General features: G+C 39.9%; 1 long non-coding RNA gene across 1 annotated transcript in view; it reads left to right on the plus strand.

The window, feature by feature from the left end:
- Positions 1-17,082, plus strand: part of LOC142448273 (uncharacterized) — an 89,560-nt gene that overhangs the window by 17,808 nt on the left and 54,670 nt on the right. Inside the window, exon 2 of the long non-coding RNA XR_012784516.1 lies at positions 5,821-5,924. This is a non-coding gene — a long non-coding RNA (uncharacterized LOC142448273). The remainder of the gene's footprint in view (positions 1-5,820; positions 5,925-17,082) is intronic.

Below are 17,082 nucleotides of genomic sequence, written 5' to 3' on the forward strand. Positions count from 1 at the left end.
TGTCTGTCCCTATTTCTGATAGCCTATGTATTGCCTGTGCCAAAGTCCTCAAGTTGGTCCCAATTCTCTCATTGATGGCCCTAATAGTTTGGGGTTTAACCTGAAGGTCTGTGATCTACCTTGAGTTTATTCTTGTGCATGGAGTAGGGTAAGAGTCTTGTTTCATTTTTTTCTGCAGGTAGATATCTATTTTTTTCCAGCACCACTTGTGATATCTATTTTTTTCCAGCACCACTTGTTTAAGAGGGCATCTGCTTCTCTTTGGTATTTTTGGGGCCCTTATCAGAGATCAGTTGTCAGTATGCTGATGATTTTATTTCTGGGTTTTCAGTTCTATTCCGTTGGTTTGAGTATCTGTCATTATACCAATACCAGGCAATTTTGACCACTGTGGCTGTATAATATGTGCTAAAGTCAGCTAACCCAAACCCTCCCACTGTGTCCTTCTTCTTGAGGAGGTCTTGGCTAATCCTGGCTTCTTCCCTCTCCATATAAAGTTGGTAATCAGATTTTCCATTTCTTTGAAGAAAGATGAGGGTAATTGTATTGGGAGTGCATTAAATTTATATAGTGCCTTGGGAGAACTGACATCTTGACTATATTGAGTCTTCCAGTCCACGACCATGGGATATTTTTCCATTTGCTGAGGTCACTCTTGGTTTCTTGTAATAGTGTTCTGCAGTTTTCCTCATGTAGATCTTTTGTTCTTTCAGTCAGGTATATCCCTCGATATTTCAATTTGTGCTTCACTGTTGTGAAGGGTACCACCTTTATTATCTCTTCTGTGGTCTTATCCCTTGTGTATAGCAGTCCGATGGACTTCTGTTTGTTGATCTTGTATCCTGCCACTCTGCCAAACTGATTTATTTCTTCCAGTACGACCCCTTGTGGAACTTTTGGGATTTTCCATATATAAAATCATGTCACCTGGGAATAATGATCATTTCACCTCTTCCTTCCCCAGACGAATACCTTTGATGTCTTTTCTTTGCCTTATGATGTTAGCAAAACCCTCCAGTATGATGTTAAATAAGAGTTGTGACAAGGGGCATCCTTGTTTGTTCCCCCTTTTCAGTGGGATTGTGTTAGTCTCTTCTTCATTTACTACCCCATTGGCTGTTGGTTTTTCATATATAGCTTGTATTGTCTTCAGAGATTTTCCTTCCATTCCTATCTTCTCAAGTGTCTTAAACAGGAATTGGTGTTGAATGTTGTAGAATGCTTTTTATGCATCTATCAATATTATCATGTGGTTCTTACAGTTTTTCATGCCAATGTGGCGAATGATACTAATGGTCTTTCGTATGTTGAACCATCCCTACATCCCTGGTATTAATCCCACTTGGCCATGGTGAATTATTTGTTTTTTATACTTTTGTATTCTGTTAGCTAGTATTTTGTTAAGGTTTTTTGCATCGATGTTCATTAGGGATATTGGTCTGTAGTTCTCGATTTTTGTGGTTCCTAGCCCTGTTTTGATATCAGAATTATACTAGCTTCATAGATGGAGTTTGGGATTTTGCCGTATTTTTCTATGTTCTGGAAGAGTTTGTGTAGGATTGGTGTTAGTTCTTCCCTAAATGCTTGGTAGAATTCTCCCTTGAAGCCATGTGGTCCAGGGGATTTTTTTGTTGTAATCCCTTGATAACCTTGTCTATTTCTTCTATTGCTATGAATCTGTTGAGATTTTTGACATCCATCAAGGGTAGTCTAGGGAGGAATTGTTTTTACAAGAATTTTTCCATATCTTCCAAGTTGTCGAATTCATTGGAGTACAATCCTTTGTGGTACTGTGTAATTATTCTTTTGATTTCATTAGGGTCTGTTGTAATGTCCCCTCTTTCATCCCTCATTCTTGCTATTGAAATTTGTTCCCTCCATTCGTTGGTTAGGTTTGCCAATGGTCTGTCAATTCTATTTATCCTTTCAAAGAACCAACTTTTAGCAGCATTAATTTTTCCATAGTTTTCTTATTTTCCCTCACCTGAATCTCAGCCCTGATTTTTTTATTTATTTACTTTTGCTATTAGTAGTGTCCTGCTGACTCTGCTCTAGTTGTTGTAAATTTTGTGCCAGCATATTAGTCATGAGTCTTTCGTCCTTTTTTAGGTGTGCATGTATTGCTATGAACCTTCCTCTGATACCTGCCTTTGCTGTGTCACATAACTATTGGTAAATTGTGCTCTTATTCTTGTTTGTTTCAGGAAATTTCCTAATTTCATCTCTGATCTGTGCCAGTAAGCACTCCTTTTGAAATAGTTATTCATCCTTCAATTGTTTTCTATTGTTTTCTTCTTCTTCCCTTTGTCGATTTCAGCCTTATGGCACAGTGGTCATAGAGAGAGGTCTGTATGATATCAATGTACTTAAATTTATGTAGATTTGCCTTATGCCCCAGCATGTAGTCTATCTTCGAATATGTGCCATGTGAGCTTGAAAATAATGTGAATTTTTAAAATTTGGATGAAAAACTCTGTAAATGTCTTTCAGGTAAATTGCCTAATTGTAGTCTTTAGATATATAGCCTCCTTGTTGAGTTTCCTTCCCTGTGATCTATCTTTCTCACACAGTGGTGTATTGAAGTCACCCACTATAATTGTGAGGCTGTGATTTCTTTTTTCATCTTTTGGAAAGTTTGGTTGACTTATTCAGTGGGTCTCTCATTCGGGAACTATATGTTTACAATGCTTAGTGGTTCTTTGCCTAACGTTCCCTTGAGCATTATATAGTGTTCCTCCTTAATTATTTTTATGGTTTGCACTTTGAGGTCAATTTTATCCGAGATTAGGATTGCAACCCCTGATTTTTTTGAATTGCTGTTTGCTTGGTATGCCTTTCTCCAGCCTTTAGTTCTCAGCCTGTGTTTGTCTGTTGCCTTGAGATGTGTCTCCTGTAGGCAGCAGATTGATGAATTGTGTTTTCTAAGCCGGTCTGCTAGCATCAATCTTTTAATGCCTGAGTTCAGTCCATTGATATTCAGGGTTATTATCTCCATCTGTGGACTCTGTGATGTCATCTTATACCTTTTGTGTTGGGTGTTTTCCTACCTTCCTTTTTTATTAGTGTGTTATGCATGTGTGTGTGTGTGTGTGTATCATTCTTGACTTCTCATCCTTAAGCCAATGCTATCTTGGGGTCTGTTTTCTCTTTGTTGCCCTCTCGTGAGTTTTTTCTCTGTGATGGTCTCTTTTTTATGCTTGATGAGTGTTGTTCTTCTGCCCATACTGGTTCGGAAAGGATCATTTGTATGGCTGCGTTTCTTCTAACGTATTCTTTGAACCTTTTCCTTACTTCTCCATCTATCTTGATCAATAATTTGGCTGTCTAGAGTATTCTTGGGTTGCGTTGTTTTCCTTCAATTTCTCCTCTTTCTCCTCTTATTCATAGTTTCTGATGATAGGTCTGGGCATATTCTTATTTGGGAACCTTTATATGTTATTGTTTGTTTTTCCCTAGCTGCTCTCATGATTGTCTCCTTTTTCTCAAAGTTGGATATTATAACTCTTATGTGCCTTGGTGACTTATTCTTGGGATTTAGTTTAGCTGTAAGCTGGGGAAATTTTCCTCCAAGAATTATCTCACTATTGTTCCAGATGACTTCTTTGTTTTGTCTTCCTTTGGTAAGTCAATAATTCTAATGTTTTTCTGCTTCATAGCATCAGACATAGCTCTTCAGTTTTCTTCAGCTTCTCTGATGAGCTTATTAGATTTTTGTTTGCGTTTGTTAAAATCTGCTTGGCTGTCCTCCAAGTCACTCACGCATTTCACTGCTTCCTCCCGCCAATTCTTGAAGTCTGTGTTTCTGCTACTGGTTTTTGTTATCTCCTTCCTAAGTTCTTGTAGTTCCCTTTGGTGTATGACTTTTATCTCCTCTATGATTTCATCCTTTTTCTGTATTGTTTCCCTCATATCCTATATGACTCCAAGCAGCTAGCTGAACATTTTTCTGTGGCAGCTCAATGTCTGCCTTTTTTATGCATGTCGTTATGTTTGAGACATCTTCTGCCATTGCCTTTTGTTTCTCCTGTTTTCTCGTTGAGGTTGTTGGGGCAGATGGCTGTTTGCATTGCATTGTTTTAGAGGAGCCAGATACTATTTTCCAGGGAGTCGAAGAGCACTGGATCGCTCTGGGAGACTTGTACGAATGCTTCTTTGGACTGCCTATAGCTAGTGTCACTATGGATTTAACCTACCACTTTATCGTCCTTTGGCTTCACTCTCAAGGGGAGTGCCCCAGAAGGCTGTTGGGTTGCATGCTTTGGTGTAGAACACCATGAATGGTGGGCAGAATTTCCCTGGCCAGGTAGATCACTGAGGCGGTTGGGCAGAGTTTCCTGCAGCATCTTGGAACGTTGGCAAGTGTTGTCCAAGCTGCCTTCGGCCATGTGAGGCACTAAGGTAGGCAGGAGGAAGTTCCCTCAGTCACGTAGGACAACAGAGGAAGACTAGGAGCTCCCCCAACCACACAGGCAGGAAATCCTTGGTAAGAAGTTGGGCAGACAATGGAGATCCCCTCATAGAGGGGTTTAGGAGAGGAGATGGGTTAATTAGGGTGTGAGGTAGTATCGATGAAGAACACAGCTTTCCCCCAGATCCTGGATGCTTCTTCCCCCCAACTACCATGATCCGAATTCTACCTTGCAGGGCTGGATAGGACAGAGGCTGTACACTGGTACATATGAGGGTTGGAGGTACAGGGAATCCAGGGTGGATGATACCTTCAGGACCAAGGGTGTGAGGGACGATGCTGGGAGAGTGGAGGGTGAGTGGGTTGGAAAGGGGGAACTGATTACAAGGATCCACATGTGACCTCTTCCCTGGGAGAGGGACAGCAGAGAAGGGGGGAAGGGAGACTCCAGATAGGGCAAGATATGACAAAATAACGATGTATAAATTACCAAGGGCATATGAGGGAGGGGGGAATGGGGAGGGAGGGGGGGGGGGGAAAGAGGACCTGATGCAAGGGGCTTAAGTGGAGAGCAAATGCCTTGAGAATGATTGGGGCAGGGAATGTATGGATGTGCTTTATACAATTGATGTATGTATATGTATGGATTGTGGTAAGAGTTGTTTGAGTCCCTAATAAAATGTAAAAGAAGAAAAGAGAAAAAAATGATTAGGGCAAAGACTGTACAGATGTGCTTTATACAATTGATGTATGTATATGTATGAACTGTGAAAAGAATTGTATCAGCCCCAATAAATTGTTAAAAAAAAAAAAAAAAAGAAGTTGGGCAGAGTATCCCTTGGTGGAGGTTGGCCAAAGCTTGACTATGCTGCACAGGGTGGAGCTCACCTAACTGGGTGGGGGGACAGGCGTAAATTCCCTAGGCTACGGGGTGTGGTTTGGAAGTTGGCAGTGGTGTGTGAGAGACCAGGGAAGAGAAAAAGAGGAAAGAGAAAAAATAAATTAAGCCGGCTGAGACTGTGGGGGTTAGGGAAAAGAGAGGGAAACAAAAGTAACACTATAGCTGAGCCCCATCCCTGCCCATGGGGCTGCAAGGTTTTTTGGTTTGTTTGTTTGTTTTCAGTTGCATATACTTTTACTTTATAAAGCAATCCCACAGGAAGAAATTTCTGGAGGTTTTCTCAGATATATACAGCTACATTTTCTGTTGTGTTCACAACATCTGCAAAGTACGGGACATCTAGATCCAGATTTTTATGATCGAGGGGCTTCATAATTCCTTCCTCTGTGTACTTTATGAGGTCAGTCAGATTGATGCCTATTCCTGTAGCTGGATCAATCTTTATAATTGTGCTCATGGCCATTTGGATTGTTACACTTCCCAAATAATTTCAGGTTTTCTTCATTCTCAGATATTTGCTGTGGTGACTCGCACTGAACGAAACAACGCGGGGAACTCCAGCGTGGTGGAGATGAGTTGGGGCTGGAGCATTTATCTTCTCAGAAATCATAGCAGGTAGGCAGTGGGGGTGGGCCTGGCGTTGAGGCCCGCAAGGTTGTAATCCCTGCCCTAAGGCAGCAGTAAGCTGTGGCTGTATTGAGATTAAGCCACCCTACATCCGCTCCAAATGGTCCTGGCTGCAACAGAGACAGTGGTGGGGCTAAGGTCAAGTCCTAGCTAGCCTCTACCATGGTAAGCCAAAAGCCCCCAGCCCCTCAAACCCTTGTGAATCTGTGTCGACTTACCTTTATGATGCTCCTCCTGTGATCCAGCAGTGTTGAATTTCCCTCTTAGTCACCCTCCTGTGCTGAATTCTGTGGAGTCCCTCTGGTATGTGTTACTCAGTCACCATCTTCCCGGAAGTCCCCACACCCTTGATAATTTATAAATTATTTTTTCATGTTTTATACTGACCTATATCTCCCTTCACCCACTTTTCGGTTTTCTGTCCCCCTGGGAGGGGATTATCTGTAGATCCTTGTAATTGGTTTCCCCTTACTTCCCATTACCCTTCTGTTGTTGCTACTTTCATTATTGGTCCTAAGGGATTGATCTGTCCTGGATGCCCTGTATTTTCAGCTCTTATCTTTACTTGAGTGCATGTGAACTCTTTATCCGTTTGTATAACAGAGTTTTCTGAAGGAGACGATTAGAAGTACAACTGAACATGCATTTATTTCATGTGCCCAAAGTATTTTATTTCCCTGAGCTATATAATTTAATGGTTCAAATGAATTTCTGACAGTTTTGTATGCTTTCAAATTCCTTTTAAGAATATTTTTTCATTGTTAGTTTTAAATGCAGTCTTTTGGGTGTTTTTATGGGTCTTTATGGAAATGTCTGTGGGGAAAAAACATAACATTTATATAAATTTACTTTTCTCTTAATGTTGCTATGCATAAATATGGCCACATAAAATTTCCACTTTAGGAAAGACAACCTTTAAGGTATGCACAGAAGAAGAAATATAAGTTTTTAACTCACTTTCCTACCCCACACCTAATAGAAATTGTAAGCTAATTTATACTTTGACTGGACCTAAGATTTCAACCTTTACAAGTGAAACCCACTGGGACATTGGCACTGATCTTGCTTAAACAGTCTGTGGTGAAGTGGTGAGACTGCTGAATTGCAATACACAAATCCTAGTTTGGGATTTGCTACTTACGTCTCTCCCTACTTTACAGGGGACTTTTAAGGGCCAAATGAGATAGTGCAAAAGTGATTTTGGAATGGGAAAGCATTATAAAATAAGTGTAAGGTTTTCATTTTAGAGAGACATTAAAGGAGATCAGTTTTAGACTTATCAAATAGTCTTTTTATTAACGTATGGTAAAAACTTTATTAGAAATTCCTCAACTTAGAAAGTGGTTCTACTTCATGGATTCACTTCTCCGTGACTATAAGACTCCAATATGTTTTCTGATTTTTCCCCTATGAATTTCTAGACTCTCTCTCTTCAAAGATAATACTTTCTTCTTTGTAATAAGATGAGCTGTGTCTGATAAACTCTAAGGCCTAGATAGTATGTGAATCGAGATTTCTATATTCACTTAACATGCAAATAAAGGTAAATTTTGGATGATAAATCTTGCCACCATGTCCTTAGCTTTGCTTTTTTTCCTCATGGATTTACATTTTTACTAGGCTCTGTGAACTATTTTCTGCTTGCCTTGTAGATTCAAAATGATGTTATAAAAATTAATTCTCAAAAGCCACTGATAAGCAAATAATCTACACTTAAATTTAAGATGTTTTTAAACCCTACAGAGCAAGTTTCCCAGGAGAGCAGAATTAACAAATCTATCAGACTTTGAGGTATTTCTTGAAAGCACTAAATTATGCTACTATTTAATCATGAGATATGTGAAAAAGATTGTTATTTATGATGTGTTGCTTTAAAGGGAGTTTTGTTATTTGTATTTAAATTTTGAAATCATTCTTAGGGCCACTTTTAAGTAGAGGGAGCCTTTTTTTAAAGCCACACAAAAAAAATTCGGATCTGTTTGGGAAAAGGAATGTTTCCAAGGGAAAAATTGTGAATACTGTAAAGACTTAGAGAAGTAGTCTATTTAGAACTCCTTCTCTGACAGTAGCATTATTGATATACCTACATTCTCAGTGGCTTTCATCTGCTAGCAAGATACAACTCAAGCTCCTTAGCTTGATATTCAAAGTCTTTCATGGACTAGCTCTCTTTCGACCTTGTTAAATTCATCCCCCACATTTTTTTACCCATTTAAAAGTTGTTTCCGTTTTTATTATTTTCTATTTTCTTTTCTTTAAAAAATCATTTTTATTGGGGACTTTTACCTCTTTTATAACATTTCATATATTATTTGTATCAAGCATGTTTGTACATATATTGCCATCATCATTTGCAAAACATTTTCTATTTGAGCCCTTGGTATAAGTTTCTCTTATTTCCCCTCCCTTCTCCATCCCCCACCCTTGTGAATCTTTGATCAATTATATATTGTTATTATTATTTCGTATCTTACACTGTCCATTGTCTCCCTTCACCCACCTGTCTATTATTCACCCCCTTTGGGGGGAGGGGCTATATATCCAAACTTGTGGTGGGTTCCCCCTTTCTCCATCTTCCCCTCCCCAACCTTAACTCTACCCTCATGATATTATAACTCCCACTACTGTTCCTGAGGGGTTTATCTTTCCTGAACCCCTTGTCTCGAGAGCTCTTATCTGCACCATTGTGTGTTCTCTGGTCTAACCGAATTTGTAAGGTAGAACTGGGTCATGGTAGTTGGTGGGGAGAGGAAGCATTCAGGAACTCGAAGAATGATGTGTGATTCGTCAGAGTTATACTACATTATGGTTGAATCATCCCTTCTTTATAATCCTTCTGTGTGGGGGATATCCAGTTGTCTACAGATGGGCTTTGGGTCTCCATTCCAACCACCCTCGTTTGCATCAATATCCCTTTTTTATTTAGATGAGAAGGTTTTTTTATACAATGATTCACCAACATTTGCATACGTAACACAAACTGTCCTTCATTACCTTTGCCACTCAGGATTGATCCATTTTTAAAGGTCCAGCTGAAGTGTCATCATCTTCCCTGAAGCTCTCCTTTTAAACTCCAATGGAGCTTATTTGTGTTAATAATACTAATTTGTTTGTGACCTAATGATAAACTGCCATGTACTGTTATGTTATATCCTTTTCAGGTCTCTCTATAGCTAGTCTTCATTACCTGTTTTTATTACTATGATTATGCATGGTCCAGTCAGTTCTAACTCATATGGCCCAAGTACAGCTGAATGAAACTTTTCCCAGTCTTGTGCCATCGTCTCCATTGTTGGTATGTTTGAGCCCATTGCTGCTGCCACTGTGTCAAATCTGTCTTGTTGAAGGGATGTTTCTTCCTTACTGACCCTCTTGGTAAAGTGTGATAGTTAGATTTTGTATCCATTTGGTTGGGCCTGGGTTCAGGCCAGGGCCAGTTGTTGTTGTTGTAAAGTGCCATTGAGTTGATTCCGACGTGTAGCTACCTTGTGTACAACAGAACAAAACTCCTGCCTGGACCTATGCCATCCTGACAATTGTTCTTAGGCTTGATCCACCGAATCAGTCTATCTTATTGAAGGTCTTCCTCTTTTTCACTGCCCTGCTACTTTACCACGCATGATGTCCTCATATCTAAAGTACTTGAGACAAAGGAGCATGGTTCTGAGGACATGGAACAAGGGATATCATTACTGATATCAGATGGGTCTTGGCTGAAAGCAGAGAATACCACAAAGATGTTTACTTGTGTTTTATGGACTGTGCTGAGGCACTGAACTGTATAGACCATAACAAACTAGATAGCCTTGAGGAGAGTGGGAATCACAGAACACTACACTGTGCACATGCAGAATCTATACAGAGATCAAGAGGCAGCTGTGGGAATAGAACAAGGGAGCATTCCGGCTGTACTTCTTCCATGACAGATCTGTTTGTTCTTTTGGCAGCCCATGGCACTTTCAATAGTATTCTCCAACACCATAATTCAAGCACACCAATTATTTTTCCATCTTATCCAATGTCCAACTTTCACAGCAACTTTCAGAGTCCTTGACAACACTTTGAAGAGGTCTTGTGCAGCAGATTTACCCAGTGCATTGCATCTTTTCATCTCCTGACTGCTGCTTCCATGAGCATTGATTGTGGGTCCAAGCAAGACAAGGTGCTTTACAGCTTCAACATTTCCTCCATTCATCGGGTTGTTAACTATTGTTCCAGTTGTGAGTTTTACTTATTTTCATTGAGTTGTACTATATACTGAAGGCTGCAAGTTTAATCTTCATCAGCAACCTCTTCAAGTTTCCCTTACTTCCAGCAAACAGGGTCATGTCATCTGCATATCTGAAGTTCTTTTTTTTTCATATTCAATTTTGGAACTTATTCTTTTAAAAAAATCATTTTATTAGGGGCTCATACAATTCTTATCACAATCCATACGCACATCAATTGTGTAAAGCACATATGTACATTCATTGCCCTTATCATTCTCAAAACAATTGCTCTCCACTTAAGCCTCTGGCATCAGCTCTTCATTTTTCCCACTACCCCATCCCTCATGAACCCTAGATAATTTATGTTATTATTTTGTCATATCTTGCACTGTCTGACGTCTCCCTTCACCCACTTTTCTGTTGTCTGTTATATGTAGATCTTTGTAATTAGTTCCCCCTTTCCAACCCACCCTCCCTCCACCCTCCTGGTACTGCCACTCTCACCACTGGTCCTGAAGGGATCATGTGCCCTGGATTCCCTGTGTTTCCAGCTCCTATCTGTACCAGTGTACATCCTCTGGTCTAGCCATATTTATAAGGTAGAATTGGGGTCACGATAGTGGGCTGGGGAAGAAGCATTTAGGAACTAGAGGAAAGTTGTATGTTTCATCGTTGCTACATCACACCCTGACTGGCTCGTCTCCTCCCCAAGACCCTTCTGTAAGGGAAGGTCCAGTGGCCTACAAATGGGCTTTGGGTCTCCACTCTGCACTAACCCTCTCATTCACAATGATATGATTTTTTTTGTTCTGATGATGCCTGATACCTGATCCCTTTGACACCTCGTGATCACACAGGCTGATGTGTTTCTTCCATGTGGGCTTTGTTTCTTCTGAGCTAGATGGCCGCTTGTTTCAAGTTCTTAATAAGCCTTCTTCTTATCCTGATGTCATATTCTTCACACAATCCAGCTTCTCTGATGATTTGCTCAGCCTACATATTGAATAATTATGGTGAGAGGCTAGAACCCTGATACACACCTTTCCAGATTTCCAACTATGCCGTTTTGTTGAGTTCGTGCAACTTCCTCTTGATTGCTGTATAAATTCTACATGAACACAATGTAGTGTCCTGACATTCCTATTTTCTCACAGCTATCCACAGTCTGTTCTGTTTTTTATGGTCCACACCATTCACTACCTCAGCATCATCAATAAAACAAGAGTTAAGCATCTTTTTGGCCGTCTCTGCTTTCAGATAAGATCCATCTGACATCAGCAATGCTATCCATCGTCCCACATCCTCTTCTGACTCTGGCCTGAAACTCTGTCAATGTAATGCTGCAACTGTTGTTGCATGATTTTCAGCAAAATTTTACTTGCGTGTGTTGTTAATGATATTTTTCTATAATTTGAACATTGTTGGATCACCTTTCTCTGCAATGTGTACAAATAAGGATCTCTTCCAGTTAGTTGGCCAAGTACCTGCCTTCCAAATTTCCGAGTATAGATGATGAATGAGTGCTTCCAGTGCTCCATTAGCTTGTGGAAACATTTCAGTTGATATTCCATCAATTCCTGTAACCTTGTTTTTGACTAATGTTTTCAATGCATCTTGAGCTCCTTTTTTCAGTACCCTTGGTTCTTGCTCAGATGCTACCTCTTGATATGGTTGAATGTCAGTCAGTTCTTTTTTGGTATAGTGACTGTGTATTCTCCATAGTTCGACAATTATCTCCCTTGATGTGATCAAATACAATGTATAACTCAAAGATGGGGTCTAACATAACATGATCGATTCTGTGAGAAGCTTGCAGTTGTGGTGTCTAGCAGCTCCCTTGATTAATCACAATCTTGATGTAAGGAACAGAGACTTCTTTGGAATATGACCTTCTCATTTTTAAGCGCTCTCTAGGAAAGCTTGTAATTTCTACTAGGTCTGGATCTTCAATCTAGTTCATTGAACTCCTGCCATATTGCCTGCCAATCTTAAATTTATTTAACTTTGCATCCGCCAGCCAGTGGTTCCCCTATTTCTTGGTTCATCACCCCTCTACTCCCATCCCAAAGCTACATGAGTCAGAAGTCCTGTTAACATCTGACCTAAAGACTTGAATTGGACTAGATTGACCTGTTTATATGACTGTGTGAGCTATTTCTTGATATAAGTTCCTTTCTATGCACATACGTATACAAGAGGGTACCCTCCCCCCAAAAAACAAAATTGCGCTGAGTGGAGTGGAGCTTTCATAGTACGCATATTTCCTGCTAGGCAAGCAGCAAGTAACTTGCTCTGAGTTAGTGCACCCAGTGGCATCGCCTGGGAAGATTCCCTGGTCACTGTGAATTTTTTGATAAAAGCAGTTTCACTCAAACTTCTTTTTTTGTGATGGCTGATTTAAGAGAACAGTATGCAACTATGAAATTTTGTTTCCTGCTGAGGAAAAATGCCACAGAAACTGTGATGTTGAACACAGGTTACAAGGACAACGCTATAGGAAAAACTCAAGTGTATGAGTGGTTTTCTCATTTCAACAAAGGTTAAATGCCAACTCGTATTGCATTTGGGGTTCATTCCACCAGGTCAGACTGTTAATCTAGCTTTCTATTTAGAGGTTCTGAAAATATTGCATAACAGTGTGTGAAAAAAAAGACCTGATTTGTGGCAGATGGGGTACTGCTTTTGCCACCTTGGCATTGTACCTGTTCATGTAGCCATCTCGGTGTGTCAGTTTTTGGTTAAAACAGCATGCCTCCCTTGCCCCACACACCTCACTCACCTGGCCTCACTCCGTGAGACTTCTTTTTGCTTCTGCAAATGCAGTGGGACATGAAAGGATGGAAATTTGGTGTCATAGAAGAGGGAAGAAAAAAACCGAGAGAGGTGCTGTCGTCATCCAAACAGCTGAGTTTGAAAAATGTTTCCAAGAATGGAATAGCAGATTTGACAAATGTACTAAGTGTAATAGCGCATACTTAGAAGGTGATAAGGTTGTTTTGTAAAAAAAAATAATTAAATACATAGCTTTAAAAAAATCCATTTTGTCGGGGTGGGGGGTACCCCCTTGTATAAGCATCACTAATTTTACTTCTCTAGAGAACCCAGCCTAACGCACCAGATAAGTGTATTGTATGCTTTACTAGGGTTGAGCCCTTGCGTTCCTGAGATAAATCCCATGCGGCCATGATGTATAATTCTCTTAATATGCTTATTTTTAAAAGGTAGATTTTCTAGTATTTTGAGTATTTTTGTGTCATATTCTTTGGGTATGTTGATCTGTAGTTTCCTTTTTCTTGTGATTGGTTTTCGGTGTCTTGGTAATGATCACCTCATAGAATTGGAAACTGTTTCTTGTTATTTTTATAAAAGTTTAAATAAAATTGGAGTATATCGCTTATAAATGTTTTATAAAATTCTCCAGTGAACACAGTTCAATCTCTTTGCATGTTATTGGCCTGCTGACATTAACAATTCTTGAGTCAGAGTAGGGTGTTTGTGTATTTCAAGAAATATATCCATTTCTTCTTAGTTATCTAATTTCTTGGCATACAACTGTTCATAATCCTTTTATTTCTGTGTGCTGTGTCCTACTTTAGTTTCTGATTTTTAGATATTTGCGTTTTTTTCTTTATCCAGTCTATAACCAAAGGTTTGTCAATGTTACTGCTCTTTTAAATCAACTAGATTCCTCTTCATATGTTTGTGATTGTTTGTCATAATTAGGACATTATACCACATACTACGATAAAGTAAAGAATCCTTTAAAAGATGAGAAAGTAACAAAATTACCCAAAAAAGTCTGAAGGGACTCTGAAACTTGGCCTTGAAGATGGAGTAGCTAAAGCTAATGAGCTCAACAATAAAGAATTGAATGGACAAAACATGATGTAGGGAATGTCAAAAGACTCGGTCTACGAAAACTCACATTGTGTTCGTTAGGTGCTGTGCATTCACTTCTGACTCACTGCGTTCCTGTGTGAAACGGAGTGAAACACTTCCAGGCCCTGTGCCACTCTCACAATTCTTGTTATGTTTGAGCCCAATGTTGCAGACACTGTGCAAATGCACCTCACGGAGGACCTTCGCTTTTTTATTGATCCTATGTTTCAGCAAACCTAGTGTCCTTTTATCCACCACTTGTCTGTCAGTTTGTCATAATATCATGGTTTGTGTGTTGCTTATAGCTCAGATGAAATATCAGAGACCAGCAGGGTCACCCAAAGTGAACAGATTTCAGCAGAGCTTCCAGACTAAGAACAGAATAGGAAGAAGGACCCGACTGGGCATTTTGGAGGAAATAGCCTCTGAAAACCTATGCACACCTTTGAAACCTTGTCTGCTATTGAAGGCCTAATGAATGGTAGCAGAACATTGTTGAGACTGCACCCTGAGGTTGGAAAGCACTCATAAGAGCTACTTTCTCAGAGCAGAGATGATCAAGGTGACGTGTGTAGGAGAAAGTTTGTGGGAATGAAGCCCTTGGGATCCTCATTTGCTGGGGGACACAATGCCAGATAAGAAACATTTGCAAAAATCTAACAATCAGAACTTAGAATGTAAGAGGTATGACCCAAGAATGACACAAGATGAATAGTGTTGCAGTCATAGTAAAAAATGGACATTTCAAGACCTGTTTTGAAATACAATGCTGTCTGTGATAGGATTATATATATCAGCATTCAGGGAAATCAAGTCAATACAACTATTACTTTTCAAATTTATGTACCAACCAGTAAAGCTAGAGATTAAGAAATTGAAGAATTCTACGAAAGTCTTCAGTCTGAAATCGATCAAACATGCAATCAAGTTGTATTGATAATAATTGGTGATTGGAATGCAAAAGTTGGAAACAAAGAAGGAACAGTAGTTGAAAAATATGATCATGGTGATAGAAATGAAGCTGGAATCATGTAATCATGATAGAATTTTGTAAGACCAATGCCTTTTTCATAGCAAATACCTTTTCCAATACCAGAAGCAGCAGCTGTTCACTTGAACTTCTCCAGATGGAATGTATACACAGAAATGAAATCGACTCTGCCTGTGGGAAGAGATGAGGGAGAAGCTCAATATCAGCAGCTAAAACCAGGACAGGGACGGAATATGAAACAGATCACTAGTTGTTCATTTGTAAGTTCAGGTTGAAGCTGAAGAAAATACTACCTTGAATATATCCCACCTAAATCTCAAAAGCATCTCAAGAACAAATTTGCTGCATTGAACACTAATGACAGACAACCTGATGAGTGGTGGGAAGACATCAAGAACATTATTCATTAAGAAAGCAAAAGGGCCAGCAAAAAAGACAAGATTGGAAAAGATCAGATTGTTCTTTTGGCAGCCCATGATGCTCTCAATATTCCTTGCCAGCACCACAATTCAAATGCTTTGATTCTTCTTTGTTTCTTTTTGTACAGTGTCCAACTTTCACATGTATAAGAGGTATTTGGAACTGCCATGCTGCCTTTTTATGAAGATGGTGTCAAAGCAAAGAAGGAAGCCCCTGCCCCTCCCAAAAATGAAGCCTAAGCAAAGGTATTAAAGGCCAAGACAGCCATGCTGAAAGATATCTACAACCACAAAAAACCAAGAAGATCCACATGGCACCCACCTTCCAGAGACCCAAAACCCTATGATTAAGAAAGCAGCCCAAATACTCTGGGAAGAATGCCCCAGGAGAAACAAGCTTCACCACTATGCATCCTCAAGTACTACCTGAACACTGATTCAGCCATGCAGAAAACTGAAGATAACACACTTGTGTTCATTATGGATGTTAAGAACAACAAGCAGCACATCAAATAAACTCTGAAGAAGTTCCATGCCATTGATGTAGCCAATATCACCACGTTGATTAAGCCTGGCAGTGAAAAGAAAGCACATGTTGACTTGCTCCTGACTACGATGCTTTAGACATTGCCAACACAACTGGAGTTGTCTAAACTTAGTTGGTTAATGCTAAATAAACCTTTTCAAAACAAAACGAAAAGAAAATGTCACAACTTCTGTCAGGTGCACCTTCGTTTCAGAGTAGCTTTCCTGCCTCTAAACACTCTAGTGGTCTTGTGCATCAGATACAGGTAATACATTGCATCCTTTGATCTCTCGACTGCTGCTACCATGAGCACTGATGTGGATCCTAGCAGAATGAATCCTTTGACAACTTAAATTCTCTTCATGTGTTAAACCAGGTTGACTAGAGAAACAAATCCAGGGATACTCATGTATGTGTAAGAGAGAGCTTTATATAAAAAATAAATATATATAAAGCAAACATTCCAGCCCAGACCAGATCAAGTCCTTAAGTCCAATACTACTTTATAAGTCCAATACTCATGCAGCCACATGAAATGAAACAATACAGTCTTGTAGATCCAATGGTGGTGGATGCATCTCCAGGGCCCTGGCTGCCATCAGCATGGCTCAAAGTGGCTTGTCAACAGAAAAGTGAAGCAGAATTCTGTGATACCTTCCCTACATGATCACTGAAGTGAAAATGGGTGTATAAGCAAATGTGCTGCGGAAAGCTGATGGTACCAGCTATTAAAAGACATTACATTTGGGGTCTTAAAGACTTGAAGTTAAACAAGTAGCTATCTAGCAGGGAAGCAACAAAGCTCACATGGAAGAAGGACACCAGCCTGTGTAATCACAAGATGTTGATGAGATCATGTATCGGGCATCAGAACATCCAAAACAAGCAAATAGATCGATGTAAATGATTGGGGTTGGAGTGGAGACCTAAAGCCCATCTGTAGACAATTGGACATCCCCTCACAGAAGGGGCCCAAGGAAGGGACGGGCCAGCCAGGGTGCACTATAGTACCGACGAAACACAACATCCCTCTAGTTCTTTAAAGCTTCCTCTCTCCCAGTGTCATGACTCCAGTTCTACCTTACCAATCCAGCTAGACCAGAGCAGATACACTAGTACA

The sequence above is a fragment of the Tenrec ecaudatus genome, chromosome 5 (assembly GCF_050624435.1).
Source record: "Tenrec ecaudatus isolate mTenEca1 chromosome 5, mTenEca1.hap1, whole genome shotgun sequence".
Lineage (NCBI taxonomy): Eukaryota > Metazoa > Chordata > Mammalia > Afrosoricida > Tenrecidae > Tenrec > Tenrec ecaudatus.